The sequence below is a fragment of the Pinus tabuliformis genome, chromosome 1_2, assembly GCF_031772625.1.
Source record: "Pinus tabuliformis cultivar Carrire ecotype Pingquan chromosome 1_2, CPIR1, whole genome shotgun sequence".
NCBI lineage: Eukaryota > Viridiplantae > Streptophyta > Pinopsida > Pinales > Pinaceae > Pinus > Pinus tabuliformis.
Window position 1 is genome coordinate 708,998,069 of NC_142298.1, and position 18,834 is coordinate 709,016,902.

Sequence of the window (18,834 nt, forward strand, 5' to 3'; positions counted from 1 at the left end):
TTTTTATTTTAGGGTGGACGGGGCACCCATGTCACATAGATTCATAAGGTTGTGTTGTCCAAGATGTTTACTAGGAAAGGAATTTCTATTTAAGAGTAGCCAAGGTTCGTTACACAGTTTTGAATCAGCGTACTTTGGCGTATTTGCCTCCATTAAATGTATCAGTATAGAGCTTGGACATGCCTAATGTGACTTGACTTGAATAATCTGTAACAGAGTATGGTTTCTAGTCTGATTGGGGAAAGTACTCTGTGACAGAGTATGGTTTCTGTCTGATTGGGGAAAGTTCAGTTCTCTTGGCTGATTGAGTTTTTCCCTTATTGCCTTGAGTAGTCGATTAGGAAACTCAGGGAGCATTCGGGAGACTGCAGAAGTAGGAGATTCATGCAGTGGGCACAGGAAAGAGCTTAACAATTTATGTAGTTTAATGGTGTACTACTTTTAAAAGCTTCTGAGAGGAGAATATGATAGGACAAAACCATCAATAACTTGTTTTCAGACAGTGCAGACTCCCCAATCCACATTGAGAATGTTAGTGACCCAGCTCTAAATCAAAATATCAAAAAAATTCATTCGGATGTGGTTTACAAAACAAGGATGGCAATATTTATAGGTAATCTCATTACTCTAATTATACTTTTTTATTTTCAGTCTAAGTTATCCCGTTTCTATTGTTTGAAATCACGGATTTTGCAACAAAATGGGTAGCATGGCCCTGGTCGTATGGCATATATATAATATGATATTCATATGTTTATAAGATTGTTATGGTAGATGAAATTTGTCAAGAACTTCTAAATTTTTTTTATTAATTGTCTTGCATTGAATTGATTTATCAACCCAGAGATCTGGAACAACTTTTGTGGCACCCCAAATGCATTTTCCCTTGCTCAACGCTGTGAAGAGAACTGCAGTTTACCCCTATCTCTCTACTCTGAATTACTACACACGTTCCATTTGACCTCATGCAGCAAACATGCTCTGATCACATTCATACATTTAGTCTTCTTGTTGACATTCTGGTCCATCGTTCTCATCAAGTGGGTAAGGCAGACGAGCATACTGAGAAATGTGAAACCTTGAAAGCCATTTCGCACATGTGTTGCAATGATAAATATTATTTTGGGTGTGATTAATTTGGGATTGGGGATTTGGCTTTTACAAGAGAAATTGGGAAATGGGTTTGATTTAACTCCCTTGCACGAATGGCTTATACTTTTAGTGCAAGGATTGGCATGGTTTACACTCGGATTAACAGTAACGAGTGGGCTAACACAGTCTGTAACGACATTTGTGCGTGTTTGGTGGATCGTGTCATTTTTGCTCGGAACAATGGATTGTGTTTCAGCTGGACTGAATTTCATCAATGACAGAGAGCTTCCCTATGGCACTATTCTTTCCCTTGTTTCATGGTCAGCATGTTGCTTGATGCTCATTTGTGCTGCGAAAAAGGATTTGAAGAGTTCAGAGGATGATCTTCTGTCAGAACCCTTTCTAGGCAGGGATTACCGAAATCATGGGTATCTCAACTCCAGCCAGAGGTTTTCTGAGGAAGATTAGATAACATTGAAGTTAAATTCCATTGTAACTCCTTTTGCCAAGGCAGGATTCTTCATCAGGATAACATTTTGGTGGTTGAATTCTCTTTTGTCCAAAGGAAAGAAGAAGCCTCTAGAAGAAGATGATTTGCCTTGTGTGTGTGGAGATGATCAAGCAAAGAATAATTATACAACATTTACAGAAGAATTGTTGAGGCAAAAACAGAAAAACCCATTTGGCACTCCATCAGTTTTCTGGGCTTTGGTTTTCTGTCACTGGAAAAATTTGGCAAGGACTGGGTTCTATGCTTTTCTCAAAATACTTACTCTGTCTTCTGGACCACTTGTTTTGAATGCTTTTATTGGATTTTTAGAAGGTAGACAGTCATTCAAATATGAAGGATTTGTTTTGGCAGGAACACTCTTTATTGCCAAGACCATAGAGTCCATATCTCAAAGGCAATGGTATTTTGGCACTAGACGGATTGGTCTGCAAATGCGCTCTTCACTCATTGCAGCAATTTATTAGAAACAACTAAAGTTGTCCAATGAAGCTAAACAGGTACATATAGCCGGAGAAATCATGAATTATATGGTGGTAGATGCTTATCGTATTGGCGAACTTCCTTTCTGGTTTCATTAGACTTGGACAACAGTACTCTAGCTTATATTTGCTTTAGGCATCCTCTTCCATGCAGTTGGATGGACCACACTTTCGGCCTTGGCAGTTATCATCATTACCGTTCTTTTTAACTCTCTATTGGCAAAGTTATAGCATAAGTTTCAAACTGAACTCATGTCAGCCCAGGATCAGCGGTTAAGGGCTACCACAGAAGCTCTGGTGCATATGAAAGTACTGAAATTGCATGCATGGGAGGAACGCTTCAAAGAAAGTATTGAGAAGCTGCACAAGGTAGAGTTCAAATGGCTATCTGCGGTTCAGTTTCGGAAAGCCTATAATTCGCTGTTGTTTTGGTCATCTCCCGTTTTGGTTTCGACTGTAACGTTTATAACCTGCTATTTTTTTAAATTCCTCTTACTCCAAGCAACGTTTTCACGTTCATAGCCACTTTGCGCCTTGTTCAAGAACCAATTCGACTAATGCCTGATGTAATTGCTGTTATCATTCAAGCAAAGGTCTCATTAAGTCGTATCATCAAATTTCTTGAGGCTGCTGAATTACAGGATCGGGTGGTTGAGCGTGTATTTCTTCAGAACTCTGACCACTCTCTTCTTATCAGTTCTGCAACACTAAGTTGGGATTCCAGTTCATCAAAGCCCGCATTGAGAAACATAAACTCTTACTCCAAGCAATGTTTTAACATTCATAGCCACTTTGCGCCTTGTTCAAGAACCAATTCGACTAATGCCTGATGCAATTGCTGTTATCATTCAAGCAAAGGTCTCATTAAGTCATATCATCAAATTTCTTGAGGCTGCTGAATTACAGGATCGGGTGGTTGAGCATGTATTTCTTTAGAACTCTGACCACTCTCTTCTTATCAATTTTGCAACACTAAGTTGGGATTCCAGTTCATCAAAGCCCGCATTGAGAAACATAAATATGGAGGTTAAACATGGCCAAAAATTGGCAATTTGTGGAGAAGTTGGATCTGGAAAATCAACTCTTTTAGCTGCAATACTTGGAGAAGTACCAAAGTTAAGGGGCAGTGTGAGTATGAATTATTTACCTCCTTACCTTAACATTGTCAACCATTTAAATTGATTGATTCTCTTTCTTATTGTTCTCAACCCTGCCTCTGCAGTTGCAAGTCTGTGGCACCCTCACATATGTTTCTCAGACTGCATGGATTCAAACTGGAACAGTACGAAACAACATATTATTTGGGCGTCCCATGGACGAGCAGAAATATCAGGAAGTTATCATCAAGTCTTCGCTGGATAAAGACCTCCAGAATCTTCCCTTCGGTGATCAGACTGAAATAGGAGAAAGAGGTGTCAATCTCAGCAGTGGCCAGAAACAGCGGATACAGCTTGCCCGTGCCTTATATCAAGATTCTGATATTTATCTATTGGATGATCCTTTCAGTGCTATTGATGCTCATACAACTACTAGCCTGCTTAAGGTTAATATGGCGATTTCCTTCTAATATAAAGGTTTTTAAAGTTATTATGTAGCTGTTACTAATTTGCTTGTTGCACCTTTATACAGCAATGATTTTCATTTTCTTTAGCTTCTGCAGATCCTATTAATCATGGATTTTGATGTGTAGGAATACATAATGGGAGCACTATCAAACAAGACAATAATCCTTGTAACGCACCAAGTTGATTTTCTCTCGACATTTGATGCTATTCTGGTTAGTAAACAGTTGTCCTAGCCATGTGGAAGCTGTTTGTTTTCTTGTATACAACATTTTGACGAAGTTTTTTAACAGAATGCACATAATTATAACTCCTGTAATTTTAACATATCTAATGCTCATAGCTTTGGCAATTTTTCTTTGAATTTCTACACTAAAGTTTCTCTCTTTTGTAGTTGATGGTAGATGGGGAGATTAATCAAACTGGGAAATATCAGGAACTGTTGGTCTCAAGTGAGGTATTTAGGGAGCTTGTGAATGCACACAATAATACTGTTGGTTCCAATGAATCAGCAGCCACGATGCCATCCACAAAAGATGAACCGATTAATGACGAGTGAGAAATTCAAAGGAGAAAATCACAGAAAGAACGACTGATTTCAAATAGAGCTCCCAAGGGGGATCAGCTAGTTAAAAGGGAAGAGAAGGAAGTTGGGGACACTGGTTTGAAGCCATATATTGACTATTTGAAACAAAATCAAGGTTTCTTATATTGTTCTTGTGCTGGTCTCGGTCATCTTATATTTCTGATTGGGTAGATTTCAGGAAATATTTGGATGGCTGCAAAGGTGCAAAGTCTTCAAGTCAGTGTATTAAGTTTAATAACAATGTACTCAGCCATTGGGTTCACATCTATATTGTTCTTATTCCTTCGGTCATTGCTTTGTGTTATTTGGGGGCTTGAGGCATTCTTTATTCCGAGCACCAATGGCATTTTTTGATGCAACTCCATTGGGAAGAGTTCTGAGCAGAGTAAGTATTTTATGTAATCACCATGGGCTTCCTTCTTTTCTTTTCACTCCTTAAAACAAAAAGCGAAATTTGATGTACAACAGGGTAGTAAACTACTGACATTTATCTTCCCCACCTCCTTTTTAGGTTTCTTCAGATTTCAACATTCTCGATGTAGACATTCCTTTCTCTTTTGTCTTTGCCATGTCGTCTACCATGAATGCTTATAGCAGTCTTGGAGTTGTGGCTGTTGTAACATGGCAAGTTTTGTTTGTAGCCATTCCACTGATTTATTTGACCTTTCAACTCCAGGTAAAACGCCACTTCATGCAAGTTTCTTGAGAAGACTCTGTACTTCACTATGAATATTGTGAGAGAAGCTATAATTGATTTTTTGTTTGTTCAATTTAATCAGAAATACTATTTTGCCTCTGCTAAAGAACTGATGAGACTGAATGGTACAACGAAATCACCTATTGCAAATCATTTTGGCGAGTCCATAGCAGGAACAATGACCATTAGGGCTTTCAAGGTTGAGGATCAGTTCTTAAAGAAGAACTTAGACCTTATTGATAAAAATTTGAACCCCTTTTTTCTATAGTTTCTCGGCAAATGAATGGTTGATTCAGCATCCAGAGATGTTAAATGCAATTGTTCTTTTCTCCTCTGCTCTTGCTATGGTTCTACTCCCAAAGGGCAGCTTCAATCCTGGTATGAACGATGAAACTAAGGGTCGTCTGTGGGAGATATCTGCTGTTACTGGATGCTTTTATGTATACGATGATGATGCCTAACATTTGAACTGGTGCAGGTTTTATTGGGATGGCACTATCATATGGTCTGTCATTGAACATGTCATTGGTTTCCAATATTCACATCCAATGTACACTTGCAAACTACATTGTTTCTGTAGAACGCATCAAACAGTACATGCACATTCCTAGTGAGGCACCAGCTGTTATAGAAGATTGCAGACCACCAGATAGTTGGCCCTCGCATGGGAAGGTGGAATTGCAAGACTTGAAGGTACCTGAGTTGTGCATTCCAACAAGATGAATGTGTTAACATTTATTTTTTTTAACTAAAATTTGAATGGTTTATGATGTTTTCAGTCGAATATATTTTGATATGTGTGCAGATTAGATATAGAGCCAACAACCCCCTTGTTTTACGGGGCATTACATGTACATTTGAGGGAGGGCAAAAGATTGGCATTGTTGGGCGAACAGGAAGTGGGAAGACCACTCTCATTAGTGCTATTTTTCGATTAGTGGAACCTGCAGGGGGTAGAATCCTTATAGATGGTTTGGATACTACCTCTATTGGGCTTCATGATTTGCGGTCGCGCCTTGGGATTATTCCTCAAGAACCAACTCTTTTTCAAGGAACTGTTCACTTCAACTTGGATCCATTATCTGAGCACTCAGATTTGACAATTTGGGAAGTATGTAAATGCTATTCAACATAACATCTCATTGAATTTGTCATATGTGGAATGACAATAGTAAATAATGCTTTGAATTTATTTTCTTTCTTTATTAAGGTTTTGAACGAGTGTCAACTTGGAGACATTGTAAGAGGGAAGGTGGATGGCCTAGATGCACCAGGTAAATTTTGTATTAAATATATATTTTTAAATGTCATGGAATTATTTGACATGAGGCCAAGAATTTCGCTATTAGATTTGCAAGTTTTTCGTGGCACTAAAATATCAATAAAATGCAGTGGGGAACGATGGAGAGAATTGGAGTGTAGGACAAAGACAATTATTTTGTTTTGGACGTGCATTGCTAAGGAAAAGTCAAATCCTTGTTCTAGACGAAGCAACAACATCAATAGACAATGCTACAGATGCCATTCTCCAGATAATAATTAGAAAGGAATTTGCAGATTGCACTGTAATTACCGTTGCACACAGGATACCGACTGTTATGGACAGTGACATGGTGGTTGCCATCAGTGATGGTAAGGCCCTGTAATTGTATCTTATCTCTATGTTGTATGCATGGATTGGTTTCAACTGAATTTGTTGCAGTTGAGGAAATGGACAGTAGTGAAAGTGAGTCTATTCATTTCTACCTAATTTGAATGCTTTTGATTTGAATTCATGCAGGTGAGATGGTGGAGTGTGATCATCCATTGAAGCTGATGGAAAGGGAAGGATTGTTATTTGGAAGGTTTGTGATAGAGTATTGGTCCCACACATCAAATGCTCTTCTTCATGCAACAAGCACTAAATGAATAACCTTTCCATCTCTCTGCCCGGATCATGAGATCTTTGGTCGATGCTTTAACTCTTGCATGAAGGGCTAATTGTAGCATTGGTGACCTTATTGTTCAATTGATGTATTCTCGTGTTAGATAAGATCTCATTGTAACAACGATCAAAATGATGGTGTCTACGAAAATCTGGGAGGCCGGTTGTTTAAAATTAGGTTATCTATTGTTGCAACCTGAATTTTCGTTCATAAAAAACTTTGAACAATGTATTTTTGTGCACAAGGGCCTGAAAAAGTCTCTGTTGAAATTTCTAAGTCTAACCTGTTAGAAATTCTTCCTGCACTATTTGGTTTATTTCACCTACTTGTTTAAATTTTTAACAAGTTATTTAACCATATAAATACTGAAAATAAACACAAATGCAGTCTCAACCATCTAAAAATAATCAACAGAAAGAATAGACAAACACACAAGTGACACCATTATTTTTGGACAATCTTCCCCGGAAAAACCCAACTTGGGAAAATTGGTGCACCAGTTCTGAGGGTTTTATTATTAAGCAATGCTTCTTGAGTACAACTAGGGTGCCAAACTGGCTCACTCAATAGAGAAATCAATCTGGCAACCATACCTCTATTCGGAAGCAGATATTCAGCAAGTCTGCTCCACGAAAATCTCTTTGACGCTTCTCAGAAGCTCTGAGTCAGCCCTCCTGGCCTCTGCGTCACTCAGAAGCCCCCTGCATCAGCCTTCTGCTGCTCTGCGCCGGCTCTCTGGCCCTCTGCGTCATCCACGCAGGCCCTGCGAGCCTCTGTGCAGTCACTCTGGCCCTCTGCGTGGCTACTGCTGGCTCTGCGTAGCCTCCTTTGCTTTTGTCCTGGTCCTTTGGCACTATCTCTTCCTCTCTCCTATGCACTCATTGCCCCTCGTTGCAACTCAGATTACTTGTTCGAATTTTCTCAGCAAACCTTGCTCCAGAAAATCAAACTGACTAATAAATCTTGGTATATCTCCAACTGAACCTCAAGCCTCCTCTTATACTTTTTATGTCGAGTTTTCAATGGCCGAGATTAAATCTCTAATCAATGGTTAAGATTAAATTGGGCTTGATCCATGTCTTTTAGAACATTCTCACGCAATTTTATATTAATACCCATTAATATTTTAATTTTCCTAAGTTTAGACTTAGGAACTCCATTAAAACTATTAATTATTTTAATATCTTTCTAACCGGGTGGAATTTCCCCAAACCAATTCTCGGTCTTGGAGATCTCATGTGTTTCAACCTCTCCACCAATTTTCATGGCTAGAGCACATCCGATGCTACCCAAATCAACAGTTCCTTCTATTATGATGCAAGTTTGGAAATTGTTCACCTATTTGAACCAAAATGGGTCTTGATGGATTGATTACTGTTGGGATTTGAAATAGAGTAGATGCAAGTTCTTTTCCCACCTTTCAATAGACTGTTATTGTCTGTATGGAATGGATGAACGCTCTATTTTATTATTTATGTGGAATGGATAAGGGGTCTTTTACCCTCTCTCAATGATGTTATGAAACTTAAGTTCTCTAATTATTTATGAGAATAATAGGTTATGCATTCAAGATGACGATGTGAGAACCCATGAGGTGTAGATCAATTAGTTTGCATGGGATTTAGTTCCTAACAAGTCACAAGTTCAAACCTAATGGGGAGCGCTTGAGGATGGAGGCCACTTTGGGGGAATTAAACTTCCGAAGGGACATCCAGGCTCGGCCAAGTCCCGCACTTGTATCTTGGTGATAAGCATCCCATTGTGGGTGGATCAGTCTTCTTCCATCTAATAAATGGGCTAGGCTTAACATAGCCAAAAATAAAAGAAGATGAGGATGTGAGAATCGTAAGTTATGCATCTAAGATGATGTAGCTTTGTCTTAAGCTACATTGGTTTTTAATTGGTGAAGACTGCATTCTGTTTAGCAAAGCATTTGTGACTGCTTGTGTCAATTTCATAGAGTTTGATCTGTATGGAAATAGACACAATTTGTATTGTCCAAACATCTTCATTCTATTGTTTTGAATACACTTTGTCAAACTGCTAACAGTTTTAAGGTGAACAAAAATCAAAGCACTCCAGGTTGCTTAGTATGCCTAGCATAGTAGTTTTCTTTGTTTACATGTATTTCCCTGATTTGGCAGACATTTATGTTGCACTGGTTGTGAGTTGTTAATGGTTTCGAATGTGGATTAGGATTAAATAGCTCTTCAAGGAAATGTAATGGTATGTTGGATTGCATTTGAAATATTTGTTTGGTGAGGCTTAGTTTGATGTTGAATTTGTGTATCTTTGGATCTCAAAATCTGGAACTATCTTATGTTAGGTTTGTATTATAAACAATGACTGAAAAACTTCGTTCACCTCTTTTTTATGCATGTCATGACATGGGTGTCGTTTGGTATTGTGTTGTGATCCATGAATTGTATAATGTGCTAACCAGGGGTTGCTTTAGCATGGTAAATGTGTGGCTGACACATACAATGCTTGCTATTTTGTTTTGACTATTTTACTTGTCCTCTGGAAGGAACTTGCAAAAGAAGAATGGAGATCAAGATAGGAAGACCAGCTCTACAATTTAAAGCAGAGAGCTAATGTTAGAGATGTGGGTCAAGCATCATCTTGGGGTGCCAGGATGCGCCAGCAGAACTATTCGACTTCCAATTGATCAATTTGCTAGCTTTTCTAGATGCACTTATCATACAACAGACAAAGTGAAGAGAGGCTCTGTAACCAGGAGAAGTTGCATCAGCTTTAGACCTTTTCTGTTGTGGCTTGCCCTGTTTATACTTACCTTGTTGCATTGTATGCTTGTAGATATGCAAGTTAATAACTGAGAATACTTTGAAATTGGTTTCAAAGTACGAGTTTAGTGAATGTCATGTTCTAAAGCTTATTGTGTCCATTCTATTTAGAGATATCTGAGGCTAAGGATGTGTTGACCCTTTAGCCTTTAGGTGAAGGCTTATCATCCAAAGATCATATTGTATCTACACTTTCTTTGTTATCATAAATATGTGGTTTCACTAAGATCAATAATTTTCATAATGGAGCAATGCCAACGGCTTTGGGACTTTATAACCTGAATTTTAGTAATTACCTTTGCTGATTTGATATGTCCGGTCTTAGGCCATCCAAACCAACTTACAATTTTAGTTATAACTTTACAATTTTCCTTGGAATGTAAATGAATGGAATGTCAACTAAAGCAGGAGGCTTACGGGACTGTACTAAAGTTTTCTTGGTTGCTTCCTTAAAGACTATATGTTATATAAGAATCACAAATTGACAAAATGAGTTCAACCAGACCAGGAGGCTTGCAGTACTGCATTGAACTTTTATGCTTGCGTCATTTTAGACAATATATGTCATATAAGCATCACAAATTGATAGAATGAACTACTAGTAATGGAGTTGAATTATACATGCGGGTTACATTTACTTTGATATAATAAACTTCTTGTGTACTGGTGTTTAGATATTATTTGATGTGCTAATAGTGTAAGAGTGGTTATTGTCATTGTAAGTAAGGTGATTATACCAGCAAATTTTTTATTAACTCGGCAGCAAGTGTGGCCTCCCCTTGTATGGGAATAATACAATGAAATTTTGTTGACTATCACCATTGAGAACAACCCACGGCTATATCATCAATTATTCTTAATACATACACATTTTTCTTGTAATTTTGCCCAGCCCACCATAGAATTTATGTGCATGTTGAAGGTGGTTGCTTATTTCAAATTGGGGAACTTGGCTTAAAATTATGAGTTCCAAACTTAAATCCTATTTCAATGAGCTGACTACACATCAATTTGTTGAACTTCAACCTTGGGAACTAAATGGATGCTGACTCTTTTTGCTGTGTTGTTTGTTTCTTCTTTCTAAATGATGATGTGGCCAACCACATACTAGCACTTACAGTAATATATTCATCCAAATTTGTCATATGTTTGCATATTTTGTGCACTGTATGGGCTGCGATAGCTTTATAATTTTTGTACTCTTTAGACATTCTTGCAAGGGGAATGTGATGCCCTTTTATTTTTGTACTCTTAGACACTCTTGGTAGTGCCAAATGGTACTTTGAAATATTGTTGTTATAAAATAATAGCTACATTGCACAAGCATCTAGAATGCCAAAACATTGGGAAGGTGGATATGATTGTTTATAACATCAAAGTTTCTTCACATTGCACAAGTATCTAGAATACAGGAACATTGGGAATGTGGATATGAGGGTTTAGAACATTAAAGTTCCTTCCAAATTTACAAGAAACGTCAGGTTGGGAGTGGCAATACTATAAATAAAATAATTATGAAAAAATATTCTTAATCACAATACATCTTATAGTGAGTGGTGCATTGATATATCATATTTCAATTTATAAAATGTTTGAAGGTATTACTTACCAATGTTCAAATTACATCCATACCTTGTTTGAAGGTATTACTCACCAATGTTCAGTTTACATTCATACTCTGTTTGAAGGTATTACTTACCAATGTTCAGATTACATTCATACGCTGTTTGAAGGTATCACTTACCAATGTTCAGATACATTCATGATAGATGAATGTAATCCACGTATATTTGGTTAAATTCAAAACTAACTGAAATATAATGCCAATATTGGAATGTTATGCTTCTTATAAATGCGTATACTCTACTATTTATTTCAATCAAAATGTGGGCTATTTCTGAACTATTTTGTCTCCTAGGAATGCTTCAGATTTTAGTATTTAAATTTTATTTCAATCAAATGCCTCCTATCTGTTGGAAATGCAATATGGTATATACTATAGTATATCAGACTTTACTATGTTAGTATACTGAACTATTCAACAAGTTACAATGTCGTATCGTTTCTTTCACCTCTTCCATTACAATATAATAGTATTTTCTAATAACACCTTAAATAGGTAGCATATGGAAAAATTACATCTCGGAAGAGGTACAAAAACATGTTCACAACTACATGGATAATGGATAACCTCTACATGACATTACTATTATTTACCAAATAGCCATATTCGAATACACATAACTAATCATTTCAAGTATAACTCATTATTCATCCACCCTAGCTTTCAACAATGTCCATTCACATGTTGCTATTTCTCCACACACTAATATTATTTACAAAATACCCATATTCAAAATACACATAACTAGTACTTTCAACTCTAACTCATTATCATCCACCCTTTTTTTCAACAATGTCCATTCACATGTCCCTATTCTTTCACAAACTATTATTATTTACAAAATATCCATTTTCAGAACACACATAACTAACTATTGCAATTGTAACTCATTATCATCCACCCTTGCTTTCAACAATGTCCATTCACATGTCCCTATTCTTCCCCACTCTATGCTATTCTTCCCCACACTATACATGTCCTTATTCTTCACCACTCTATGCCTTACGACGTTTCCTTTGCAACATAAGGTGCAAATGCTAGTTAAATTTATTTAAAAATATAAGAAATATTGATTTTTTTAGGTTACAATTATATTATCAAGAGAAAATATATAATTTTTATAATTTGTAGAAGAGTTCCACTTACATGTGTTGTGCGACCGATGGGCTTTCAAAAGAAAAACTTGTAAAATCAAGAAGCCAAATGCCATTATAGTGTTTTTAAGGATGAGCCAAATGACATGTATTGGGTGGGATGGTGTAGTCGATTATGATTTTTAATTGGGAAGTATGTGTGGTGGCTATTTGAATGTGACTACTTTGTTTTTTCATTTATAAATTCACATTAACACTAGTTGTACATGAAACGGCGACCATAAGAAATTATGGTTTAGAAAATAAGTTTGATTTTAATTTAGAAGGTTACTATTGATAATGAAGTTTTGCATAGTTGTGAATTAAAAGAGAAAGTATTGGAGAAAATTACTAATTTAGTTTAATAATGTAATTTTATGTTTCAATTATATATTAAAAAAAATGTAATAGTTGTAGTTATGAGGTATTTTTTGTTTGTTTGTTATAAGTTAGATATATTTTCAGGTTTTTTTTGTAAGTTAAATATATTAAGAATTTATGATTTAATAAGAGTTATAACGTTAAAGTTTTAATTAAAAAACATTAAAATTAGTAAGTTTACGTAGCATTCTTATTCTTATTCTTATTTATTAAACTATCAATATTATCTTTATCTGCTTAATTATTAATCTTATTTTCTAGCTATCTCTAGAAGTTTGAATTATACCTATAAATTAAGTTCATGTACAACATTCTTTCTCATATAATAAAGTGTGGCTTCTCTTGGATCTTCACCTTGTGATCTCTTGTAGAAAGATTGTTTTGCTTTACGGTATGATCCATGGTATTTTAATACTCTTTCATGGTATAAGAGAGCTTTACTGCAAGCTCCCTTATCATATTTTTTTAAGATATCTAATAAACTACATATCTGGATTGGTTTTTTGGCTTTTTAGATATCATGCTTAAGGCAGTTTTTGGCTTTAGCCTCTAAAAATCTGGGTTTTTTTGGAGGAGCCAGGACAAGATCGAGAGGTCCAGATCGAAGGTTGGGCATAGAGTCTTCTAAACACTCAGTCAAATCTCAGTGCTGTGAATCCTTGTTAGCATTTCCTTTGCAAGTCACATTGCTTTCTCACACATATTTGCTAGAGGCGATCTGCTGTAACGAGTTGTGAGTCGCAACACAAATAACGCCAAGCTTTCAAGGTGCCATAAAAATTTGAAAGAAAGGAGACACACTTATTAGAGAAAGTAGTTTGGGTTATAACTAACAAATTTATTTTCACTAAGCTAAAATGAGAACTGGAAAAAAATTCTTAGAATTTTTTTCCCTAAGGTAAAAATAAATTTGGATAATTTAAAAAAAAGGTGTGTTTTTTTTGGCATTTTATTATAGTTGTAAAATTGAGGTTTTAATATTATGATAGAGTTAAGGAAAATAAAGTTACTTCTTACTGTTATTATACTGGGAGAAGAAAAATGCAACAGGTGCTACAATCTAAGAGTTTGTGGCAAATGTTAAGTGAAAACTAATCGGTTTTTACAAAAGAAGTTCAAATATTTGTGAATAAGTTAGATGAAGCGATGTGGTTGATTGGGTTGCATGTTTTAGACAACCTAATATTTCATCTTGAAGAATATACTACTCCCAAATAAATCTGGGATAAACTTTCCCTTGTATTTGGAAGTGTCAATGTGTTCCATGCTCTAGAATTGGAAACTAAATTATCAACCCTAGTACATGATGAGCAGGCCTCTATTGATGAGTATTTTGCTCAATTTAGGTCCTTGTTGTCTCAATTAAAATCATGGCAAGGAGAAAAATGAAGTTGAATGTATTATTTTGATCTTGTCAAAACTAAAGGGTCCTTTTCAGGTTTTGGCGTTTATCTTCTATTCAACAAGGGATGCCCTTGGTGATAAATTCCAAATACCCAACTTTGAGATATTCTATGATCGTCTCATATGAGAACAATCTAACCTCAATTGGTTAGATGTTCTCTCTAACTCTCCAAATTAGGCTTTGGTGGCTCATAACTCCAAAGGTCAACATAAAGCTCAGTTTCAACAAAAGAAAAATTATTCACATGATTATGGGTCTCCCTTGAAGCCTAAGAAGAATACTAAGTATTCTCCTCCAATTTTTAAGAATGAAGGATCCTCCTCAAAGATAAAGAAAAAACAGGAAAGGAAGAAGATGGTGTTATGCAACCAGCTCACAAAATAGAAGAAAAGATAGATCAATGACTTCAAAATCAACCTCTTTGGGGGGGAAACCTCCTTTACTTTACACCAAAAGAACAATTCTTGGATGATGCAAATGATAAGACCTCCTTTCTATATATAGGAGTCTAAGGGGTCATAATATAGCCAAATCCGACATAACAATAATAATGTAAGGGCACAACAATAACAACAGTGGGCTTCTATGGGCCACAATAATAAAAATATGGGGACAACATGGGCACACAATAACAATAAGGGGATACACTAACAATAATAATAAGGGAATACACTAGTATTATAGGAACATAACATGTGCATCTCCTTCAGAAAAGTCTTGTCCTCAATGATTGAGTAGTTCTGGATGCTTTTGTATAAAATTTTCAGCCTCCCATGTGGAATGTTCAATGGGTAAGTTCTTCCACTTGATGAGATACTATGAAATTGATCGATTTCTTAGTTGTCAAGTTCTTGTTTATTTGACCACTTCAGGTTCTAATATGATTTTTCCTTCCTCGTCAAGTTTTGGCAATATTGTTTGAACTGGGAGCTTGTCACCTAAAACCTTATTTAAGCATGAAACATGGAAAACTGAGTGCACTCGGGAAGCTGTAGGAAGCTCCAATTTGTATTCCATAGCACCAATCATTAACAACACCTTGTATGATCCATAATACTTTGGTGACAATTTATTATCCCTCTTAGCTTGCTTGAGGGACATTTGTTTGTATGGTTGTAGCCGTAGAAATACCCAGTCACCTACATAAAAACTTCTTTCGCTTGAATGTTGATCTTCCTGTTGTTTCATTCTATTCTGCACCAAAGTGAGGTTATCCTTTAAGAGTTGGAGAACTTGTTGTTGATGCTTGATGTGATATTCCATTGCTTCAACCTTAGAATTTTCTCTTAAATATGATGTGATGGACGGTGGATGATATCCATAAAGTTCCATAAATGGGGTCATTTTTGTTGCAGTATGGAAGGAAGTGTTATACCACCATTCAGCTAGAGGCAACCATTTGATCCATTATGTCTGTTTATCAGATACAAAGAAAAAAAGATATCCTTCCAAACATTTGTGCACTATCTCAATTTGCCCATGAGATTGAGGATGATAAGATGAGCTATGAGCTAAGTGAGTACCCAAACAAGAAAATAATTATGTCCAAAAATTTCCAGTGAAAATGGGATCTCTATCGCTTACAATAATCTTTGGGTTTTGATGTAGCTTTTGAATTATTTCCATAAATGCAGTAGCAATTGTGCTGGATTTAAAGGGATGCGATAATGCACAAAAGTGTGCATACTTGGTAAGTCTATCAACTACCACCATGATGACACTATTTCCTTCAGAATTGGATAAACCTGTGATAAAATCCATTGAAACCTCCTCCCAACATTGACTTGGAATGGATAATGGTTGTAATAGACCTGAGGTCTTAATTGTTTCAACTTTATTTTTTTGGAAAATGAAACATTCCACCAAAAAATTTTGACTATAAGATTTAAGGCCATCCCAAAAAAATTCCTTCTTAACCCTGTGGTAAGTTTTTAAAAATCCCGAGGGCCCTCCTAAGGGAGAGGTGTGCAATTCCATAAGAATCTTTTGTTTGAGTTGGGAATTCTTACAGAGGTATAAGCGATCTTTGTACCATAACGAATCATTTTTCCAGCTAAATGTATCAGATGTACTGGGGTGTTGTTGTAAATTTTGAATGAGTGCCCACACTTCTTCATCATTCTTCCATTCATATCTTGCTTCGTTTATCCAATCTAGTTGGATAATAGAAATGACGCAACGAAATGCTTCCACATCCTCATCCTTTCTTGAGAGTGCATCTGCAACAACATTTCACTTCCCTTTTTTTAGATGATTTCAAAGTCATAACCCAACATCTTTGTGACCCATTTTTGATGCTCTTCTGAAGATAATTTTTGTTCTGAAAATTATTTAAGGCTATCATGATTTGTTTTTACCTTGAAGTGTCTTCCCATTAGGTAAGGTCGCCATTTCTTAAGTGCATGTAGTATTGTCAACATTTCCTTCTCATAAATAACTTTGTGTAAATACTTTCATTTGATTAGACATATTTCGAAAGAAATGGGTCTTTATTCTTGCATTAAAACAACACCAATTCCATTTTCCAAGGCATCACATTCCACAATAAAGGTTTTTGTGAAGTATGGCGTAGCTAAGACCGGTGCTTGGCACATTTCCTCTTTAAGATGTTCAAAGGATTTCGTTACATCTGGAGTCCAAGAAAATGCATCTTTCTTCAATAATGTTGTTAGAGGTGCTGCTATTCTCTCGTAATTTTTAACAAACTTACAATAATAACCTGTCAACCTGAGAAATCCTCGCAGATGCTTTATGGATGTGGGGATTTTCTATTCCTTAATGGCTTTATTTTTGCTAGGGTCTACCTTAACACCTTCATGAGATACAATATGACCCAAATATTCCACCTCTTGTACTCAAAAGAAACATTTGGAGGTTTATGCATATAATTGTTTCTCCTCCAATAGTTTGAGCACTCTATCAACACGTTCAACATGATCCTTCCAAGGCTTGTTGTATATTAGTATATCATCACAAAATACTAACACAACTTTTCTAAGAAGGGTTTGAAAATGGAATTCATCAAACCTTGAAATGTAGAAGGTGAATTGGTAAGGCCAAAAGGCATGGCCAAAAATTCATAATGACCCTCATGAGTTCTAAATGTTGTTTTTAGAATTTCTTCAGTCTTCATTCTAATTTGATGATATCCTGAATGAAGGTCCAACTTGGTGAAGTAAATTTCTCCATGCAATTCATCGACTAATTCACCAATGACAGGAATGGGGAATTTATCTTTAATAGTGAGCTTGTTGATCTCCCTATAATCCGGACACATGCGACATGATCCATCCTTCTTGTGCATCGATATTACTAAAGCAGAGGAAGAACTTTGACTAGGTTGAATTATACCAACCTCTAGCATTTCTTCAACCATACATTCAATTTCACTCTTTTGGGTATAGGGATATGTGTAAGGCATGATGTTTGAAGGAACACTTCCTGGAATCAAATGAATAGCATGATCATGACCATGAATAGGTGGGAGGCCTTTGGGAGTCTTAAATACCTTGGAATGATTGTCCAATACTTTTTGGCGATCTGGAGAAATAGATGATTTCGATGTGGGAACCTCTAGCGAACATAATTGTGCAATTACACCACATTGTTCTTTCTTTAGAAGCTTTTTCATGTCTTTATAGATGATTATCTTTCCTGGTTTCCCTACTGTACCCCTTAATTCAATTTCCTTTCTTTTTGAATTTTTTTTCAAGAAAAGTTCTTGAAAATTAAAAGTGATCATACCCAAAGAGTGTATCCATTGGAATCCTAGTACAACATCATCACCACCCATTGGAATGGAAAGCATTGGACTATTCAAAACATATTCTCCTATGGATAGCTTTATATTATGACACTTTCTAGAGCAATTTATTTTTCTTCTATTTGCAACCATCACTTGACACTCTGGTGCTGGATATAGGAAGCAATTCAATTCCTTTGCTATCTTACAATGAATAAAATTATGGGTACTTCCCGAATCAATAAACACTATTACCTTTTTCTTCTTGATATGTCCTTCTATCTTGATAGTTTGAGGAGTGGTTATTCCAGCCAATGCATTACAAGATATGGTCGGATTCATTTCTTCTTTCTCTAGGCTTTGTTCCTAGTGTGTATCCTCTTCTTTTGATGTTTCTTGTTCCTTTTCTTCTTCCTATTCACAATCTATGTAAAATAATTTCTTCTCAGCACACTTATGACCTTTAGCGTATTTTCTATCACAACTGTAACAAAGCCTATTTGCTCTTTTCTTCCAATTGTTGTGGTGTCAACCTTGTAGGCTTTGGAAGGCTAGGAGCAACAACACTTCCATCTTTATAGTTGTGATTGGTAGGCTTCCTTGTTGCCATAATTTTGCTTTTAGTTTTTCTTTCCAACCTGAATGCCTTCTCCAATGAATCAGGTTCCCAAAGGCGAAACTCATGTTTGATGTTATATTTTGATGTCCCTATGAACACATCAATACTATGCTCTTCTAGAATATCTTTTACCCTTATATTCAATTTTTGGAAGTCCTCAATGTGCTCCACCATCGAACCTTTTTGTTTGAGATTTATCAATTGGCTAAAAAAGGTGTTGCTTTTTGTATCCTCATAATGTGCTACCATTTTTTCCATAAAAATTTCCCAAGTG

At 36.1% G+C, this 18,834-nt stretch overlaps 1 pseudogene; it reads left to right on the plus strand.

Annotated features, from left to right (window-relative positions):
- The first annotated feature begins 1,205 nt into the window (after window positions 1–1,205).
- Window positions 1,206–6,917, plus strand: LOC149207702 (ABC transporter C family member 10-like; annotated as a pseudogene).
- Window positions 6,918–18,834: the final 11,917 nt, after the last annotated feature.